The 19,825-nt window shown below is 36.6% G+C and overlaps 1 long non-coding RNA gene across 6 annotated transcripts in view; it reads right to left on the bottom strand.

The window, feature by feature from the left end:
• Positions 1-2,534: 2,534 nt before the first annotated feature.
• Positions 2,535-19,825, bottom strand: part of LOC123385428 — a 385,056-nt gene continuing 367,765 nt past the window's right edge. For 5 of the 6 annotated variants that reach the window (XR_006597899.1, XR_006597901.1, XR_006597900.1 and 2 more), the window contains 2 exons: positions 6,824-7,002; positions 2,535-2,698 (listed from right to left, as the gene is read on the bottom strand). This is a non-coding gene — a long non-coding RNA (uncharacterized LOC123385428). The remainder of the gene's footprint in view (positions 2,699-6,823; positions 7,003-19,825) is intronic. The other variant, XR_006597897.1, reaches the window with a different exon arrangement.

Below are 19,825 nucleotides of genomic sequence, written 5' to 3'. Positions count from 1 at the left end.
ATACAAGATAAAGGACCAAGGACTTTGATAAGTGAAGATTTGTGAATGAGGAAAAGACAGAGTAGTCCTAAAAGAAGAGGAATCTGGAGATGGCAGCATGAATAGAAGAAGGGGAGGAGTTGTTTATATGGTCATTGCCTTATGTCCATGGGGTGAGCAAGAATATGGGAAAAGATGGCACAGGAAATGGAAATTGTGAAAGGAGATAAATGAGGGAAAGAAAAATCAAGATGTGCAGGTGAGGGAGAGGTAACAGGTTGTGACAGGCACTGTTTTTTGCTACTTAATATTGATTCTCTCTCATCTTCCTTGCTAACTGAAAACCCCAGTTTTGTTGAGGGTGACCATGTTTTCAGTTAAAAATACTTCTCAGTATTTGCCTCTAGGAGTGCCATGAGATTCAGTTCTAACCAATGAGATGTAAGTAGAAGTCTAACAGGAGAACTTTTGGCTTCCTGATAATGAAGACAATCTCTGCTAGCATCTCCCTTTTTCTCCCCTCTCCACCTCCCTTAATTCCTGGATGGAACATAGATATGATGCCTAGAGTCATAGCAGCCATCTTGTAGACAAGAGGAACAATGCTACATACTAAGAAAGGTAGAAAGAGAGAGGTTCTCAATACCATTTTACAGCTCCCTGGACCTCATTTTACATACAAGAAAAGAAAATAGTTAGGTAAACCAGTGTGATAGGATTTCTTTCACTATCTTAACTGAAAAAGTCAAAGGCCACCCTAAAAGTTTTAGCCCTACAAAACTGGGAAATAATGCCTTGTTAATTCACAATCCAGGGTGACTGGGTAAGAAGTAAAAGAGGGTTCTACTCCTGGAAGGGGAATCTTCAGGAATAGGTACATCACAAGTGGAATTGGAGCCAGATCATTGTGTGTCAGGCATATTTTCACTTAGGTTGGAAGAGCCTGAAAGAGTTTTGTATAGGGACATGTTAGGTCCACTGCTATCTCTACGGTAGAGACTACCACTCCTCAAGCCACTTGAAAATAAAATAAGCTATCATTCACCCATTTCCATAGTGTAGTGGTGAAGAAGTGAGGCGGCTCCTCTCTAGGGAAGCTAGATCTTTCTTATTATGAACGAGGGAGGCCCATGAAAAAAAGAATGGTCTGTTTGCCTGCTGTATCACCTGGGCTTCACCTCTGCCTGCCACCATATGCCATCAGTACAGATTTGTTCCAGGTGTGGACCCTTTAAAGGAAGGGCACACAGAAGGCTAATATGAATCTAATTCAGTCCATGTTTTCTTTCACCTGAGCTTCTGGAGTTCAGTAATAATCATCATCACTCAATTCCCTGACTTCAGGTCTCAGTACTCTGATAGGAAAAGGAGTATAACTTGACATCAGCCACCAAGTTATCTCTTATATTCTCACACAAGCTGCATTAAATACACTGAAAGAGATTTTGCCTATTTTGCAGTACTACTTCCACCTGTTGGGAGTAGAGAACTGGGCGAGACACAATACATACCACAATTACTAATTACTTAATTCAGTAAATATTTATTGAATGCCTGCAATTTTCCTGGCACTATTTTAGGGGCTGGTGACACAGAAGTAAACAAAATATGCTAAAACCATGCCTCCATAGAGTATATGTATAGAGACAGGTGAGATAGAAAATAAATAGGTAAAATACACAGTGTGTCAGAGATTATGTCTGTAAGAAAAATACTATGAAGAGTAGAGAGAGTGAATACTGAAAAAAAGGAAGAGTGGATAGGGCAATGTTAAATGAAGGAGTTCTTTATACATACTGTATCTTTGGAAAAAAGAAAGGAAGAAAGAAAGAAAGAAAGAAAGAAAGAAAGAAAGAAAGAAAGAAAGAAAGAAGAAAAAAGGAAGAAAGGAGGGAGGGAGGGAGGGAGGAAGGAAGAAAAGAGGTTGTTGGATAATAAAGTCTCCTGAGAAGATACCATTTAAGTATGATATGAGGGAAGAAAGGGAAGAAGTCATACAGATAGCCAAATATGACAAATGCATTATGACATTTGCATATGTCATATGCAAATATGACAAATGCATTTAATCTGGAAGGTGCATTGGCATTGCCCTGTGCAAAAATTATTTGCTTTGCATACATGATATTAAAGACACAACACTGTAGCAAATGAGTTCAAGTGCATAATATATTATAATATTATGTAGTATAAGAAATAAAATATAAGTAACATTGGAAAATGCAGAGATATTTTAGTGTAAAAAAGCTGTGCACAAATGCATAATTTTTTATGAGGCAAATAATTTTTTTCTTCAAATCTTCCTGTAATTACAATGATCTGATAGCACAGGAAAGAAAAAGTCTCAAATTATTGTTAATTCCATTAAGTGAACTCTAGATGTATATCTAAAATAATCACACTTTATTTAAAGCTGGTAGGGGCGCCTGGGTGGTGCAGTCAGTTAAGCGTCCGACTTCAGCCAGGTCACGATCTCGCGGTCCGGGAGTTCGAGCCCCGCGTCAGGCTCTGGGCTGATGGCTCAGAGCCTGGAGCCTGTTTCCGATTCTGTGTCTCCCTCTCTGTCTGCCCCTCCCCCGTTCATGCTCTGTCTCTCTCTGTCCCAAAAAAATAAATAAACGTTGAAAAAAAAATTAAAAAAAAAAAAGCTGGTAGAATAAGTTGTACACCTCAACAGGACGGGATCCTCTGCATGTAGCTTTTATTTGTCACAGCAAATCTGCAAATAAACAGAGGCAACCATCAGCAAGTTAGTGAAGTCTGTGGATTTTTGTCTTCAGAGTTTCCAGGCCCTGCCTGATTTCTAACTTGTCTTTTTTTTTTCAAGTTTATTTATTTATTTTTGAGAGAGAAAGAGAAAGAACGAGCAGGGGAGGGGCAGAGGAAGAGGGAGACAAAGAATCCCAAGCAGGCTCTGCATTGTCAGCGCAGAGCCTGACAGGGGGCTCGATTCTACAAACCATGAGATCGAGATCATGACCTGAGTTGAAATCAAGAGTCAGACACTTAGCCAACTGAGCCACCCAGGTGCCGCTCTAACTTGTCTTTATTTACATCACAAGCACTTATATAGCATGTACTGTGTGCCAGGCACTAAGTGATTTTCAGTGATGGTGGTGGTGCTGGTGATGATAATAATAATGGCTACTGTTTTGGATAGCTAAGAACCAGATATTACGCTTCATTTGGTCTCCTTAGAAACCTCATAAGGTAGGTAGTAACATTTTGTCATTTTTCAGATAAAGATACTAAAATTTAAATATGTTATGTCACCTGCCAACCATGACAGCTGGGAAGTACTAAAAATGATGTGCAAAACTAGATCTGTCTAATAATACCAATTTCAATCATATATGACAAGACAAAGTAAAAACATATATATAGGATAAAGGGCACTTAAATTATATTTTATGTAAGGCCTGTCTTGGAAGTAAACTGGAATTAGCCATTTGGGGGTAATTTGTGTTTGAGGAAGAGAGAGCAGAGAGATGTGGGATGTTGGAGTTTCCAAGCTTTGTGAGGCCAAGGGAGGCCCTACCCCATTTAGCCACTGGGACTTGTTCTCAGGAGTGTTTGGCTTAGCTTAGGGTTGCCCAGCTTTCCTCCCTTCCCTCACATTTCCCTGTCTGAGAGCAAGTCAAACTCCTGTCCCTGTCTCATTATGGTAAGCCTCTATGTATTAGTCTTCTATTGCTGTTGTAACAAATTACCACTCAATGGCTCAAAACAACAGACATATATTCTATTATAGTGCTAAGGGTCAGAAATCCAAATGGGATGCACTTGGCTAAAATCAGTGTCAGCAAGCTGTGTTCCTTCTGGAGGCTCCAGTGGAGGATCTGTTTCCTTGCTTCTTCTAGTTTCTAGGGGCCATCTACATTCCCTGGTCCATGTTTCTCCATGACTCTGACATTTGCTTCCACTGTCACATCTTTTCTTATTCTCCTACCTCCATTCTTCTCTTATATGGATCCTTGTGATGACGTTAGATTTACCCAGATAATCCAGAATAATCTCTTGGTCCCCAGAGCCTTAACTGCCAAATTCATTCTGCCACAAAAGGTAATATATTCACAGATTTTGGAGATTGAGAGGTTCACATCTTTAGAGGCCATTATTCTGCCTACCATACTCTTTCTTAGATGGTTTCTTAGTTTTCATTTTTGGACAGAGTTGATATTTTATTGGAAACCTAGTAATACTTCCAAAAATCATCCCTTTCCTCCAGACATCTTAGAACACATCCTGGGTCATTCTCCTGTTTCCCTACTCTTGGTTATGATGATTTAGTCAAGTGTACTCCAGTAAGTTTGCATTTAAGTGCTCTTGATTGATGCCTTTTTAAAGGATGACTTCTCTGAAAAAATGTTTGTGTCTCTTGATGTATTACCTGGAAAAATCAAACCCATGCCTAATCACCATCAAAATGACTTCAGTTAGGTTAAAGTTGTAAGTCAAACAAATATATTTTTTCCTGTGATCAATCATTTTTAGATTTAGGACAACCATACTGTGACTGAAATACTCACCAAAAAAAAAATGCAAGAAGAAATTATGTGTGTTCATGAGTTTGAGCCCCAGGTCGGGTTCTGTGCTGACAGCTCAGAGCCTGGAGCCTGCTTAGGATTCTGTGTCTCCCTCTCTCTCTGCCCCTCCCCCACATTCTCTCTCTCTCTCTCTCTCTCTCTCTCTCTCTCTCTCAAAAATAAACATTAAACAATTTATTTTTTTAATGTTTATTTATTTTTGAGAGAGAGACAGAGCATGAGTTGGGGAGGGGCAGAGAGAGAGGGAGACACAGAATCCAAAGCAGGCTCCAGGCTCCAAGTTGTCAGCACAGAGCCCGACACGGGGCTTGAACTCACAGAGCGCAAGATCATGACCTGAGCCGAAGCCAGATACTCAACCAACTGAGCCACCCAGGTGCCCCAACATTAAATAATTTAAAAAAGGAGACCAATGTGGAATGAATTATTGATGTATATAACATGGATGAACCTCAGAATCATTAGGGTTAATGATAGAAGCTAGTCACAAGAGAACACATATTGTATGATTCTGTTTATGTGAAATGTTTTAAAAAGGCAAACCTTAGCGATAGAAAGTATATTAGTGTTTGCTAAGGCTAGGGGTGGGAATGGGGAATGACTATAAATGATCACAAGAATTCTTTTTGAAGTGATGGAAATGTTTTAAAATTAGGTTGTGGTGATAGTTGCCCAGCTCTGTAAATACACTAAAAATCATTGAATTGTATATGTAAAATGGGTACATTTCAAAATATGTAAAATTATACCTCAATAAGCTGTTAATAATGCAAAAGTTCAGTAAGTTGCTTGTCTACCCAAAATTTATTTCTAAAAACATTTCATCAAAAAAATCTAATATATAATGATATTTGGTCTGATATATTTAGTAGATTATTTGTTCGACAATAGGGATTAGTTACATAAATTATGGTAAAACAATATGATGAATTTGCTGTGTAGAAGATGATGAAATCATGTTTGGAAGACCAATGACATGAGAAAATGCTCATGATTCCATGAATTGGAATTCCATATTGCCAAATGAAAAAAAAAAACCAGTTTTGAGAATCCCTATGCTTTATGACGCCAAGCTTTTAAATGATGTAATTATAATACATTTGTGCCCACAATAGCATGAATTGTTAACCCATTAGATTGTTCCCATTACTCCTCTCATCGATCTAGACAGTAGGAAGAGCCTGTTGTTGTGACTGTGACAACTGTTCTAATTCTAAACGAATTGACACAAGGGACCAAAAGAAAACATCTTGCCATTTTCTAGCACAAAGTCTTCTAGGCATCAATGTCAGAGAATAGAACAGATGAAAATATGTGAATTTTTAATTGCTAGGGTTATTGGCACTGGTTGAGACAAACCACTGGGAGAAACAAGTGCCTGCCATATCGAGAAGTTCTCTTTCATGCAGGTCTAGTTAAACCAATTTATACACAACACAAAATCTTTCCCCAAAGATCTCTTACTCTGACTGAAGCACAGGTTCTTCCCTGCCAGCCAAGATGTTGTCTGCTTCTCCTATTTATTTCATTTGCAACTGTTTGTTTTGTTTTTATTTTCATTTTCTCATTAAACATTATTATAGGATACTGCCTCCATTGTTAGAAGCACGAGAAGTGGGGCATGCATGTTTTAGTCACTCCAGACACTTAATTCTACTCAGTTTCTTCAAAGTACTATCTTGGCCCCTCTCTCCTTGTTTCTTCCTAAGTTCTCATTAACCTGTGCATTTCTGCTTTAAAGTTACTAACTTCTCTCACATTATTTGTACCAATTAACCTTGATAGCTTACCCTGCTCCAGCACAGCAGACTCCCCATCTGATTAATAGTGCCTTTCCAACTTATTTGCACAAAAATTACTAGAAATAAATTTTAAAATGTAATAGTGGTTACCTCTGGATGGCAGGAGTACAAGTGATTTTTATTTGTTATTTATACTGCTTTGTGTATGTCCAATAAATTTTCCTTATTTTACAACTTCTAAAACTATGTCTTCCATTTATAATTTAAAAGGGAGTGCCAATTCATTTCTTACCCATATTTGTTTTGCTTCTCAACATTCAAAAGAAATCTACAATCAGTAATGGTCTAGTACATAGTTTCCTAATCCCAACACTACTGAAACGTTGGGTTGAATAATTCCTTGTTGTGGGGGCTGCCCGGTGCATTGTAGATTGTTTAGTAGCATCCCTGGCCACCAAAAATGCCAGCAGCATCCTTCATTTGTAACAACTAAAAATATCTCCAGACATTATCAGATATTCCCTGAAGTGGAAGGGGGGAGGAAACAAAAATCACCTCTGGTTGAGAACTGCTGTTCTAATGGTTTCTTCTATGTCCTTCTACACTATTTTCATCGTATATTTTTCTTTCTCTAGTTTCACCCTGGATGTAGGATGTGGAATCTTCTGAGAAGAACCTGTAGTCTCTAGAATGTAGATGTCCTTGTGGGCCCCATGCTGTGTTCTTCCAGAAGCCTAAGAATTTGCAAAGAATTGTCTGGGTAAATACTTAGAGCACAGGAAACATTCATAATTAGGTATGTCTTCTGCAAACAATTGGGCCACATTTGGTCAGTGATAAGTATAAATCATATCAATAATGTCAACAATTAGGAATGCAGTTCTTGTTGCAAATTACAATTCACTGTATCTATGAAATATGTATATATTTCATATATAAAATATAAATATATATATAATATAAATACCAATGTGTGTGTATGTATATATATCAGCTACTATATATAGTACTTGTCTCAGTCTGGGCTCCTATAATAAAATATCATAAACTGGGTGGCTCATAAACAACAGTAATTTATTTCTCACAGTGCACAGACAGATTTTAGCACCTTCTTCCTTTGTCATAGCATGGTGGACAGGGCGAGGGAGCTCTCTGAGGTGTCTTTTATAAGAGCACTAATAATCCCACTAATTCCATTCATAAAGGCAAAGTTCCAATGGCCAGATCACCTCCCAAAGCCCCTACCTCCTAATACTATCACCTTGGGGGTTAGCATTTCAACATATGAATTTTGAAGGGATACACACACATTCAGATCATAGCCAGTACTTACTCTTAAAATCAACTCATATGTCCTTGGCTTCTTTTACACAACTGTCTTTCCAATCCTTTTTCATAGGAAAATCTTTACCTTAAGGTTCTGAGGTTATTATGAACTCTAGGGCAATTAATGGGTAACTTTTATTTTTTATTTGGACATTTGATTAATAACAATAGTTTTCCTTCTAAATATAAATAACTGGTTTGTTCACTCAGATGTATGAATCATTAAAAAAATGCTTATAAATTTAGTTTTAGCAGTTTTAAGACTCAATTGCTTGCTAAATCAATAATTCACAGTACATCTGTAATAATCATTGCATAATGAGCCATAAAAAAATCTGTCTTCAAGTTATGCACTGATTTTAAAAATACTTTCAGCATCCAATAATACAAATGTTAGGCTAAATTCACTTCCTTTGTAAATACTGAAATACCAGATGCTTTCTTTAACTAAACAAAAGCATAAAACTTGAATAATTTATCACAAGAGTCACCTAATTTTCATAGTTATATTTGAGTATTGCAAAATAATGATGACTTCAGACCTACTATTTTCTCTGCCCAACACATCCTTCCCCCTTGTCTCTGGCTGGCAAATTCTATTCTCTCTTCAAGATGCACCTTTAATTCTCCTCTTCCTTTGTGAAATTCTCCATGACTCCCTGAAATAGAGTTAGTGGTTCCTTCTGAAATTTCTGTAGCTTTTTGCATCTATAATAACTCTTAATATATTGCATTTATATGGCTTCTTTCTCTGTTGCTTACCACCACTCCTTTGGCCCTACAATGTATCAGAGGACAGAGATCCTGAATATTTTCATCTTTTAGTAAGCATTTATTAAACACCAAATTTGGTGCAGGCACCATGCTAGTGGCTAGAGATATGGAAAACAAGTTTCCACTTATAAGTTGCTTACCATTAAGGAAAGAGATAGAAAAACAACTATAATACAACCAAAAAAGGGCCATGATGCAGTGGACAGTAGGATGTATGGGAGCATATAGGCTGAGCATCTCATTCCAGACAGGGATTCAAGGAAGGTTTACTGAAAGAAGCAGCATCTGAATTGAGTTTTGAAAAATAAGGAGGCATCATCTGAACTGGGAGAGAATGGCTACTAAGAAAAATTAGGGTGGACTCAGGGACAAGGGCCAGGGGTAGGTGCTTTATGCATAAAGTGCTGGGTATGGGGAGCTATTCTGGTGGTCGTGGACCTCTCTCTGCTTCATCTTGTCTCCCGCTTACTTGCATCCTTAAAATTATTAGCAAATTTTATAAGGTATAAGAGCTCTGATTCATGTGAGCCTTATTTGACAATGTGATTGTGTTATTTGAAAATTGAAGACAAGCAGGTAATAACTGGTTTAGAGATTTAGTGCATACTGGAGGTGAACACTGAGGAAGTTATTGTTTGATAACAGAGGAGGTGAAGATAATCCCTTGAAAGTAATTCATGAGAGAAGAAAAGCCATGAAGTTATACAATAACTTTTGTGGGAATAGGAAGAGGATTGACTGGAGATATGCATAAGGTTCTGGTAAAGCTTGGCCAAAATTACATACCGTAAGTGCCTGGTACCCCCAGTCTGCACTGAGTTTTCTCCAACGGTATGATGCAGCCTGGATCTATAATAATTGGTTAAGTAGGAAAAGAAAAGAAAGGATTGTACTGATCTAAGATGTACTATATCAGTGTAGCATATCCATATTCTGTAAAGATAAGGGACAAGAAAACAGTGAGTACTGACAAACATTAAAAACCAAGTTCAAGGGCCCCTGGATGGCTCAGTTGGTTAAGCATTTGACTTAGGCTCAGGTCATGATCTCACAGTTTGTGGGTTTGAGCCCTGCATCAGGCTCTGTGCTGACAGCCCAGAACCTGGAGCCTGCTTCGGATTCTGTATCTCCCTCTCTCTCTGCCTCTTCCCCACTCATGCTTTCTCTTTCTCTCTCTCTCTCTCTGAAAAATAAACATCAAAAAATTAAAACAAAAAAAAATAACAACAAAACAACAAAGTCCAATTTATTCTTTTCATTTTCCACTCCCTTCTCCCAGTCCACTAATATGAAATATAAACACAGATTGCTATTTATGAACAATTTCTTTAATATAGAGTGATCTATCTTCTTATTTATGACAATACTAGCCAATGACCTTCTGCATTGAAAGAAAACAATGACTTTTAAGGTCATTATAAATATGAGTGGATTTCCTTATAAATAATAGATGTATTCCCCCCAAATCATGAGCAAACTTAAGATTTATCGGGAAAAACCCCTTAATTCATAAGAAATGCCTACTGATGAATACGCTCCTATTTGAAAATCTGAGCAGAGGTTGACAAGCAATTTTTTAAAGATCAAGATAGTAAAAACTTTAGGCTTTGCAGGCCCTATTATCTCTGTTGCAACTACTTAATTCTCCCCTAGTATCAAGAAAACAGCATACACAAAATATAAATGAGTGGACATGGCTATGTTCCAATAAAACTTTATTTATGAAAACAGATGGTAGGCTAGATTTAGATTACAGGTAGTAGTTTACCAACCCCTGATCTAAGCTAATTTTATTTATTTATTTTCTGTAAAATAAGTAGTCACATTCTAATTTACTCTTATATAAATCTTCATGTTGTTTAAGACCCACCTGTATTTTTAAGTAATGTACTTCTCCAAGTAATTATAGAATTAAAAGACAGAGATGGAATGATTTGGTAACACATAATGAACAGAAATGTTCATAGTTAATCATTAGCAAAATGCTTTTTTGAATCCCTAACATCATATCTGGAAGGCCTATACAATAACAATTAGCAGATATAATAAATTTGAAATGACTAGGTTTCCAGATGGAATACTACTTCTCGGATCTATGGAGAAATGTTTTGTGGAAATAGCATAATTACAGATATAGAGCATAACATTCCCCCAATTTTTAGGGAAATGGTCCTTAGCAGATAATGACAGCTTGAATATGCTCCTTTACAGAAGAAACTGGAAGTTATTATGCCTCACAGTTAACTGCCATATTTTTTTGTATCTAATGTGGGAATAATTTAAATAACAGTTCAATGATAGTTATTACAATTTTTTTAAAAAATTCATGTTTATTAGCATGCTTTATCTTGATTTATTCCATGATCTTATAGTCACAGCAAGGGTAACCAAATGTCAAGGCAGGAGAGGGGCCTATTCTTTCAAAAGATGACACAACTCCAGTTCTGGCAAGCCTAGTGCTGAGGATATGTATGAGGTCCTTAGGGAGTTTTCTCATAGAGGCAGTAAGAGATCCCTGGAAGTAAAACAGAAGCTCCCTGGGACTATAGTCATCATCAGCTTAGGAGAAGGTGAGGGCAAGAAAAGAGACTCCTTGGGGAAGGCTTTAGGAGGCAATAGTCTCAGCAGAAACAATACCTAAGAGTCAAATGTCTAAACACATGCCCTGAAATCCTAGCTGAGAGGTTAATTGTTCTAAGACACCAGCTCAGCATTGCCCTAATGCCAAACTGTTTTCCATGAATTATATCTTCATGGAATTTAATGTATTAAAATAATTCTCACACTGCTTTTACATTCTGAATTTTTAATTTCAATTATGAGCTCTTTTTTTTTCTTACATGCTATACCTATAAAAAGAGCAGGAATATAGGCATTCTCTAAAAAGAAAAAAGTGATGAAGAAACACTAAGACCACATCTTACATGACAGCTGTGTTTCCTCTCTTTTGCATCTTAGCCATTTCTTTCTTTTATACAGTGATATACACAATATAGTCATGCAGGTTAGAAAAAATACCTACTATCATGAGATCGTCATGCAGGACCATTAGCAGGTATTATGCCATACTGTTTGAAATTATGAACTGGGCCAAGATATCTAATATCTATACTCTGCTTGTTTTCTGGTCACGAAACTACTGCCAATATAGGTAAAGTGTTGCTGTTTATATGGAATGATGATATTTATGAGGAATCATTGTTTTAACATACTGCAAGCTTGTCGGCTTTAAGAAGTGGGATACTCTAAAGAAAGCATTATTGTGACAATTCATTTGCAGGGAGATGATGGGGAGGGGCATGGTGAGTCAGTTATAAGGAACTAGAAGATTAGGATAGACTTGTTGCAAGAGAAATTGTATTGTGCTTCCATGGGACAGTGAGGGGAAAGAAGGAGGTAAGGGCGGTAGGTATCTGATTTTTAAATAGCAGACACACTGAAAAGTCATTTGTAATATTACTGATTAGGCAAAAATAATCAAAGGATAAAAAGAGCAGTGTAAGAAAATTACCAGGTTTATTTGTAAAGATTGAGATGAATAATTTCAAATATCTAATGAGAATATCTACCAACAACCTACAGCTAACATCATAGTTAATGGTAAGAAACTAGAAAGTTTTTCACTAAGATCAGGAACAAAGCAAGGATGTTCTGACACCTATCTTTCAACATTGTACTGTTAGCGTAATAATATAAGAAAAAGAAATATAAGACATATAGACTGAGAAGAAAGATAAAACTGTCAGATGACATGATTGTCTATGTAGAAAATTTAAAAGAATTGCCAAAAACAAAATGAAACTAAACAAACACCTCCTGGAACTAATGAATAAGCAATTATACCAAAGCTCCAGAATACAGAGGTAATATACAAAAGTGAATAACTTTCCTATATACCATCAATGAACAAGTGGGATTTGAAACTAAAAACACAATACTATTTACATTAGCACCCCCAAAAGTGAAATGCTTCAGTATAAATCTAACAAAATATGTGTAAGATACATATGAGGAAAATTCATTCACTACCGGTAGGAATGCAAAATGGCACAGCCACTTCGGAACACTAAGTGTACTCTTATTATAGGATCTAGCAATTGTGCTTTTTTGTATTTATCCAAAATACTTGGAAACTTACGTTCTCACAAAAACAAGTATGCAAATGTTTATAGGAACTTTATTCATAATTGCTAAAATTTGGAAGCAACTAAGATGTCCTTCAGTGGGTAGATAATAAACTGTGATCCAAATAATTGAATATTCAATGCTAAAAGGAAGTGAGTTATCAAGCCATGAAAAGACATGAAGGAACTTTAAATGCATTTTTTTAAGTGAAAGAAGCCATTCTGAAAAGGCTACATTCTATATGATTCCAACTATGCAGCATTCTGGAAAAGGAAAAACTATGGAGATAGTAAAAGTATATGTAGTTGTTGGGGGAAGGGATGGATGAATAGGCAAAGCATGGAGAACTTTTAGGGCAGTGAAACTATTCTGTGTGGTACTGTAATGGTGGATAAATGTCATTATACATTTGTCAACCCATGGAATGGACACCCAGCGTGAACCATAATGTAAACTATGGACTGAGTGATAATGATCTGTTATTGTAGGTACATCGATTGTAACAAATGTACCACCCTGGTGTGCAATTTTGGCAGTGGGGGAGCCTGTATATACACGGGAAGAAAGAGTATTTGGGAAAGCTCTTAACCTTCTCTTCAATTTTGCTATAAACCTAAAACTGCTCTAAATAATAAAGTCTATTTTTTTTAATGGGCAGATGATTTAATGGACATTTCTCCCAGGAAGCTATGCAGATAGCTAATGAGCACATGAAAAGATGCTCAACATTAGTCCTGGGGAAATGCAAATCAAAACCAGGAGTTACCACTTCACACCTACTAGAATGGCCTTAATAAAAACAAAACAAAACAAAAATGGAAAATAAATGTTGGCAAAGATGTGAAGAAATTGGAACCCTTCTGTATTGCTGGTTGGAATGTAAAATGGTGCAGAGATACTGTAGAAAATAGTTTGGCAGTTCATCAAAAAGTTCACCATAACTTATCATATGATTGAGCAATTCTACTCCTGGGTATATATCCCAAAGAATGGAGAGTGGGGACTCAAACAGAGAGTTTTATATCAATATTCATTGCAGTATTATTCACAATAGTCAAAAGGTGGAAAAAAACCAATTGTCCATGAACAGATAAATGGAAAAAGAAAATGTGGTGTATATATAGAATATAATATTACTTATCTGTAATAAGAAATCAAGTTCTGATACATGCTACAATATGGGTGAACCTTGAAAACATTATTGCTAAGTGAAATAAGCCAGTTACAATAGGACAAATGATGTATGATTTCATTTATAGGAAATACCTAAAATAAGCAAATTCATAAAGATGGAAGTATCAGAGGTTACCAGGGGCTGGGAGCAGAGGGATTATGGCTTAAGGGTTAGGGTTCTGTTTGGGGTGATAAAAACATTTGGAAACAGATAGTGGCCATGGTTTTATAACATTGTGAATATACTTAAAATCACTGAGTTGTATTCTTAAATTGTTAAAATCACAAATTTTAGGTACATATATTTTACCACAATAAAAATTCAAAAAATAATTTTTAGTTATGGCCTTTCAAAGAGGATGGCAACTACTTTTCTCCCTTTCTTAAGGTGGTGTATCTTATTGAAGAAAAGTGAGTCCTTAGAAAGAAATAGCTCAAAGAAAAGTTTTCTGAGAACCACAGAAAAAGACTTAAAATATGTTTTCTTTTTTTAATTAAAAAAATGTTTATTTATTTTTGAGATAAAGGGAGAGGGAGAGACAGAGTGTGAATGGGGGAGGGGCAGAGAGAGAGGGAGACACAGAATCTGAGGTAGGCTCCAGGCTCTGAGCTGTCAGCCCAGAGCTGGACATAGGGCTGGAACTCACGAACTGCAAGATTATGACCTGAGCTGTACGTAGTCAGACACCTAACCAACCAAGCCACCCAGATGTCCCAAATATGTTTTCAATAAAGTAGACAAAGGGGGAAATTCCCATTACAGAAATATCTCCTAAATCCTTAAGTAGTTTTGATTCTGAATTGCCTTCCTCTATTTGTAGAACACTTAAAAGTAAAGCTAATCTTAAAATGCATGAAGTTCATTTTTTTAATATGGCTCTGATTTTGTATATCAATAGGGCTTTATAATTAGTGCCACTCAAGATGCTATTTTTTTAAATGTTTATTTACCTATTTTTGAGAGAGAGACAGAGAGAGAGAGAGAGAGAGAGACAGAGACGGAGACAGAAGGCCAGTGAAGGGAGGAGCAGAGAGAGAGGGAGACACAGAATCCAAAGCAGGCTCCAGGCTCTGAGCTGTCAGCCTAGTGCTGGATACTGGAACCCATAAACTGTGAGATCATGACCTGAGTCAAAGTTGGACGCTTAACCAACTGGGCCACCCAGGTGCCCTGCTAACTAATTTTTTAAAAGATCATCTGATTGCAAAAATATTTATGAAATTAAAAAATCAATTTTTAATCCCTGCCCAATTTATCTAAAAAGTCACATGTTTGATACAAAATGCCTTAGCAAAGAAAGTAGAACTTAATAACCACTCTGAGACAATGCCCTTCGCCTAAGAAAAGGTAGTTTTAAAAATCAGTTTGGTATCATTTTAGATGTTATTGTGTATATTTTTCCTCTTCCATCCCCCCCCCCCCCCCCTTTCCCTACCAGAAGTAGCCAGCTCAGGAAGCTGTATGACAGGGTGAAAAGCAAAAACAGCATGTAGTCATTGGCTTTTGCTTTCCAAAAGTCTAAGCTCTTAGAAGAACTGAGAACATTTTAAGAGGCTGAAAAAGGAGAAAGGGGTTTGCAGACACAGAATGTGTAAAGTGATATGGAGAGAAAAGTTTAAAAGGAAGTTTTCCCAGTTTGATAGGTAGAAGCAAGAGAGAGGTCTATGGGTATGAAGATGGTAAGAAAGAACCCATATCTCTCTCCCCAAATTAGTACTTTTGGTTACAGGAATCCTTGCAGGAGGTCCTTGGGTCCCAGTAGATAGATAATCAGCAGCACTGAAGAAGAGAGATGGGTACAGAAGACAGGTCTTTACAACCACCTGGTGGACCTAAGAGGGAGGGCTAGATACTGTCCCTCAGCCCACTCCCCATCAATGTCTTGGTTCTATATGACACCTAGAACTATTCCTATAGGGACAAATGTTCAATTTTCTGCTAGTTTAGTAATATGGTAGCTTGGGTTCAAATATTAATTTGAGTTTTGAAAAAATAAAAAGTGACTTGCACAGCTCAGTTGGTAGACAGTGATTTATGCCCACCACAAAAAGCAAACACATACATGCCCTACTTAATTACAAAGCTGAGTAATTGCTTTGGTGATGAATCCAATATATTAATGCCTGCCATGTGTGCAATAATCTTTTCCATAGAAATATAAAGCACATGGCAGGAATAATAAAAAATTTTACCTGATTCTAGGATGTATATGGACACTATAATATGACATTATAATCATAACTTATTTCAGAGTAATTTAAGGTCTCTAGCAATAAAACATTTTCTTTCATTCATTCAACAGATATTATTGAGTACTTCTGTGTAACAAGTATTGGTCCAGGTTTGGGAATATCAAGTAAATAAAACAGACAGATATCCCACCCAAGTAGAAGAAGAAAGATAAAAAACAATAAATGTAAAAAATAACAAGAAAAGTATACAATTAGAATGTGGTAAGTGCTATAGAAATTAGGGGATGGAGGCTGGGTAAGTTGTAATGTTAAATAGGATGGTCAAGGAGGATTCACCGAGGAGGTAAAGGAGTTAGTAGAAGCGTGAGTGTGGCACAGAACATCCTCCAAAAAGGGAATAGCTGGAACAACAGTCCTAACTGAACTGTGCTTGGAATATTTACGGAACAGTGTTATGTCTAGAGCAGAATGAGGGTAAGAATAGTGTGGTAATCACAATAACACCCCCTCCCCAACATGTCCATGTCCTGATTCTTGGGACCTACAAATATGTTAAGTTACATGGCAAAGGGGAATGAAAGTTGCAGATAGAATTAAGGTTAGAACTTGAGACGGGAGTGTATACTGGATTACCCAAGTGGGCCCAGTGGAGTCAAGAGGGTTCTTTAAAGTGGAAGAGGGATACAGAAGACAAGGTCAGAGTGCCGTGATGTGAGAAGGACTTAATCAAGCCTGGCTTGATTTGAACACTGAGGAAGGGGACCAAGAGCTAGGGAATGTGGGATACCACTAGTAGCTGGAAGAAGCAAAGAAATGGATATCCTCTCTCGCCTCTAGAAAGAATGCAGTCCTGTTGATGCCTTGATTTTAGCGCAGTAAGGGCTACATCAGACTTCTGACCTAAAGAATTCTTACAGTTCTTACAGTATCTTACACAACATATCTGTTATTTTAAACCACTAATTTTGTGGTAGTTTGTTTCAGAAGCAGATAGATAATCGATACACATAATGAAAAGTAATGTGAGGGGAAAATGAGAGAGCTAGATCTTGAGGGATCTTAAATGGCATTGCAAGGACAGATTCCATACTAAGTGAAGAAGGGAGACATTGTAGGTTTTGAACAGAGGAATGATATGACCTGACAGGTTTTTAAAGGATCCTCATGGCTGCTGTGTTGAGACTACATGTAGGAGGACGAAGTTAAAACAGAAGACCTGTTGGAGCCACTACAATGATCTAAGGAAGAGATGAAGGTGGCTCATACCAGGAGGGTAATTTTGGAGGTGGTTAGAAGCTCTTGGATTCTAGGTATAGCCAATGGGATTTCCTGACAAGTGTCGGGGGGAGGGGGTGCAGGCAAGAAAAGTCAAGGATGACTCGCAAGTGTTTGGTTTGAACAATTAGAAGGAAAGAGACACCATTACTGAGATGGGGGAAGCTTCAAGTGGAAAAGTACTAGGAGATGATCAGGATTTCAATTTAGAACATGTTCAGTTTGAGATACTGGTCTAGTATTCCGGTGGCAATGCTGAATAAGCAGTTGGATACCTGTGTGTTTAGAGTTCAGGAGAAAGGTTTATGCTGGATATATAAATGTAGGCATCATAGGCTTATAGATATATTTTGATTCAAGAGATCAGGTGATATCATCAAAATACTGGTGTAGATAGAGAAGAGGAGAGGATCAACGCTTGGGACTTTGGTGTTGAATCTATTCCTAGGATTATGAATTTCCAGGATTCTACTTGAGAAATTATCATGATGAATAACTCCTTTATTTTATTCACTCTGCACAGGAGTCTGTTCAGTCAAATTTGTGTCAATTAATCAGTTTTCCAGGTAGCAAAGGTGAAATGACAAGAGGAAACTAACATAACACCATCTCAACAAGTACAGATTTTTCACATAGAGATCTCAAAGAACCCTGCCTTCAAAACTAATAAAGATACAGAGGCCAAGTTTAGGCCTTTGAAAAAAAGCACTGGTGCAAACAGCTAGTCTCAACATAATTTTTGTAGGTTCCTGCCCTTTCTTTCACTTCCCTCCTTCTTCCTGTACTCCTCCAGGGGCTCTCGATTCTATATTGATTTGCATGTAGCTTGCATTTGATACTCAAAACTGACAGCAGTCCATTTCACTAACGTATACATGTATGAAAAGTTCGCCTAGAGAAAAATTGTCAAGGATGGGCAAATTTTCCAATTTTCCAAATAATTTTATGTTAATAATGAAATTTTAGTGTTTGATGGTGAATTAAAATTAAATCCAATATTTGTTTTTTATCCTGTGAGGAACAGAGTAAAGTTTTCTGATTGAAGATTATTATTTTAGTCGCTGCAATACCAAAGGTAGATGGAAAGTATTTGCTTTTTCTGATATTTTTGTATTATATCATTTATAGTTTAGTAATTTTATGAGTTGATTAAATTCTTAAAAATACAATTCAAGTTGTCCTTTTTCTCTTTAGTAGTTACATTTATAGTTATCTTATGGGAAAATTTGTAATTTGTAAGACATAATTTTAAAGTATATATGTAAAGAACAGGATTTTCACTTAAAATATTCTCCAAAATAAAGTAATAATTTATGATTAAGACATAAATTCTGGAATCACAAACTATTATGATTATACCCAACAAAACTTCAGTGTTTTTAAGAAGTAGGACTTAGTTGTACCCAGTTCTTTTGATAGACATGTGAGCTTTGTTGTGTTAAAATGTAATAGTAGTACTAATTTTAAATGCATTAAAAAGTTTTTTGTAAAATGCACAAGCATACCTTATTGAAGCTTTCATCAAATCTGTTGTACAAAAAGAGAATGCTCTAGAGTAATTCAGAGTGAAGTAGGAGAATATTTAATGGCAAAGGGTGGTAAATGTATTCCAATAAAACTTTATTTATGGATATTTTAATTTGAATTTCATATAATTTTCAATATCATGAAACACTATTATTCTTTTGATTTTTTTCCTCAACCATTTAAATATGTAAAAACCATTCTTAGCTCACCAGCTGTAGAAAAACAGGTGGTGGGCTGGGTTTGACCTGTGGGCTGGATTTTGCCGACCCCAGCTTCAAACACTGAACCTCAGGACTTGGGCAAATGTCCTATTTTGTAAATCCTTTACCAATTCCTTTTCCAGCTACAGGCTGGGTCCCTTAATCAGCCTAAACCAGGCTGGCAGATTCCTGCCAAGCCAGCACCAATGTGCATTGTCACAAACACTGTTCCCTTCTAAAGAGCAATCCCTTAATATGGACAGACTTATTAGAAGAATAAGCAAAATGAAAAGAAAAAAAGCAGTGTTCTCAGTCTGCTTGTGAGTGTGACTTATGCTAAAAGCAGTGACTAGATAGTTTTTAAGCCCAAAATTAATTTAGGTCTATGCTCTCTGATTGATTTTTTATTAGTTCAAAGCAAAATTTTGTTGTTTTCGTTAGCTACCATTTTAACTCATTGTTTCTATCGTGTTCTTTTAAACTTTTTATTTTGCCACTTAGCATGTTAGCTATCATCCTAATTCTGCCGTCCAGATGTATTAAGCATGGTGTGTTTATTTTCAATTAAGTTGTTGATGAAATAGTGAATATGCAGAGCCAAAGACAGAGTTATTTGAACCCTCTAATCAAGACCATGAATCAACTTCACAATTTATGTCCATATGTCTACAATGTACTCATGGAGAACTTTCCAAATGTCTCAGAATACACTATATTTTCAGTATTTTAAAAAGGAAATAAAGTTAATTTGGATAATATGACTTTCTCTTAGAAAATTCATGTTTCCAGTGAACTCCTTTATCAGTATTCATAAGCCATCTGCCTAATAAACAGTTATAGTATTTTACTGAGAATTTATGTTAAACCCACATTATTTCCAGCAAGAATCTGGTATCTTCCTAAATTTTGAAAACTGAAAGTTTGTTCATCCCTTATATTCTTCTGCCTCTTCCTTGATCCACAG

The sequence above is a fragment of the Felis catus genome, chromosome B2 (assembly GCF_018350175.1).
Source record: "Felis catus isolate Fca126 chromosome B2, F.catus_Fca126_mat1.0, whole genome shotgun sequence".
NCBI classification, from domain to species: Eukaryota; Metazoa; Chordata; class Mammalia; order Carnivora; family Felidae; genus Felis; species Felis catus.
This window is presented reverse-complemented; position numbering and strand designations above follow the sequence as displayed.